The following is a 2,671-nucleotide window of genomic DNA, read 5'->3' as shown; positions in this document are numbered from 1 at the left end:
TTCTGTTGGCTGGAGGGTGGGGGACCAGGCTCAGGCACCTGGGGAGGACAGGGCTCTGAAACCTGGGTGGGGGCTGGCAGGACACTTTTTGCTGTTGCTACATAGGGCATTTCCCCCAGATTGAAGATAAACTGAAAGAAAAAAGAAAGCACTTTAGAATGAGACAATAATGACGGAAATTATTCTCTAAATATCACCCTCTCCTATCACTCCTTTCTTTAATATCAACGATAAGACATTCCTATTGCATTTGCTCCCGAGGCTGCCAACTTCATAGGAGTCTCCATGGACCACAGCTGTCAACAAGGTGGATTTTCATTGGGTCTGCCCCACAGATGGCCATGGTCTCCTCTGTCTGCTCCTCACAGTGGTTTGGTGCCTGGACTGTGATCTGTCCTTTAAATGGAATGTTTTCACACCACAGGGTGTTAGGGGAAAGAAAAGATGTGGAATGTATCTGGAAGGTGAGGCTTGAAATAGAAGATAAAATGCCCTTTAGCTTGAGGAAAAGAGGGTTGGATATAGCAGAGCAGTGGCTAAATTTAATAAGACCTGTTGATGCAGGCTGTCTAATTTGGAGGGAGATTGGATTGTCTTTCTTCCACCACGAGACATTTCCTTTCTTTGGGGTTATGCCCCCTGTTCCTGACTAAGGCATTTCTTCTCCTTCCTCAGCCATTTAGGCAACTTCCCCAGACCTCTCATGCGATTCCTACTGCTTTACAACTTGGTCACTGCTTCTTCAGAGATAATTAGTGTCCCTTTTCATGGCTCATCTTAAGAACTAGAATCCAGGAGCAGATCTAAGTCAATAGGAAACCTTAGCCAGGCACTGAACTGAAATCCTAAATTCAATATCTCACCATACTCTGAGCTATGTCCAGAAGCTTAACCATCAAATAAGAGAAATATTCAAAGTACAGGAATAATAAAGACTGGTTCTCACCTTAGCTTTACCAAAATCCTCTGGGTGATGTAGAGCTTTGGCTTTCTCAACTACATTCGAACCTGTAATCCCATTGAGGTCAAAGGAACTTTTAGGTTTGAAGCAGTGGTCAGTAAACCCTTTCTATACAGGCCAGATAATGGACAGTTTAGACTTAGAAGGCCAAACAATCTCTGTCACGATTTTTCAGCTCTATTGTTGGTGTGAAAGCAGTTACAGACAGTATGCAAACAAGTGGACATGGCTGTGTTCCAGCAAAACTCCATCACCATAAATGCATGGCAGCCTGGAATTGGGACATGACCTGACTTTGTGATACTTCTTCTAGAGTATCCGGCTTTTGGATGCGTCTTCATCTCATCTTTCCCTGCTTGCTGTCTGTCCTACTTTGTCTTCATTTTCCAGTCTGTTTTGTGCATCGGTTTCTGTTGTTGTTTCTGGCCACCTGTCTTTCCTTTCTGCATCCCACCCCAACTCAAACTCTACACAATCTTCTCATTCTGTCTAACAGGGGCCTATTAATGGCCTGTCGTGGGCTTCTGCTCCCACAGAGCTGTCTCACCACTCATCTGGTCTCTTCCGGCTGTTCTGGCCTCAGGAATCCAACTGATACGAAGGAGCCCACAGTAAGGTCCTTTTATCCTGGCCTCAGCCTAGGTGGGAGGAGGCCAAAGGGGTTTCCCCACCATTGCCTGCTGTCCTGATGTCTCACTTGGCTCCCCAAAATACTTGCCAAACTCCCTCTGCACTAAAAATTCCAGTTTTGCAGCTTTTGGATGAATAACAACATTTCCATCACCTCTTGAAGGATTTCTAATGTGCATGTGATGGGTGGGCTGGAAGGATATTAGCTCGGATGCATTTTCCTGGATCCTTCAGTAGAATTGTGTGACTATGAGGCAGACAAGAAGAAAAAAATCCCTGCACTGGGTTTCTGGAATTGTGGCTTTTTCTAAGGACTCTAGGGCTGGATCTTAATGCACTTCATGTTCCATGCTAGTGTGTCCTCCTCACATTTTACACAAAGTAAAGTCAATAAAGTTACCATCCACACCACACACACTATCTCTAGAACAGATGTTTGGGGTCAAAAAAAGTGAAGGGCATTTACCCAAAGACCATTGAGCACCTACTAGGGGCCAGGCCTGTGAATGGGCAGGATACAGTGATGACTGAGACCCAGTGCAGGCCCAGGAAAAGCTCACAGCCTACGAGGAGACAAATGCGCACCTGCAGAGTAGAGGGACAGTGCTACATGGCAGACATTGATCAGTACACTACACATTTGCCAAGTGGGAGATTAGGTGGAAGAGGATTCTCTTACAGGAATGCTGTGCAGGGGATTCTTCAGAACTGTCGTGTGCTTCAGAGCCTGACTTAATCCTCCCCCGCCAGCTTCGCACCATTCTGCTCCCCACTGCCACACACAAGTGATATTGCACTCTCCTCTCCCCTTCTTCAGGACTATTGACACACAGGATCTTGCTTTATGTTCTGTGTATCCAAGGGGTAAGAGGAGAGCCTCCCTCTTGGTCACTGACCCTCTTTCTTGGTCCCATGGGTCTCTTTCGTCCCTGGGGCTTCTTCCCTGCATACAAGCCTGTGATCTCAGAGTCCTGGGCACCACCTTTTCCTTTCTGGTAGAATTTCTTGGGAAAGTCTCAAAAGTGTGGGCAGATAAAAGAGTGCCTCAAGCAGAGTCTAAATTCCCAAGGAATCTGCATC

The sequence above is a fragment of the Cynocephalus volans genome, chromosome 8, assembly GCF_027409185.1.
Source record: "Cynocephalus volans isolate mCynVol1 chromosome 8, mCynVol1.pri, whole genome shotgun sequence".
Classification (NCBI taxonomy): domain Eukaryota; kingdom Metazoa; phylum Chordata; class Mammalia; order Dermoptera; family Cynocephalidae; genus Cynocephalus; species Cynocephalus volans.
The sequence above is the reverse complement of the archived record's forward strand: the minus strand, read 5'-3'. Positions refer to the sequence as shown.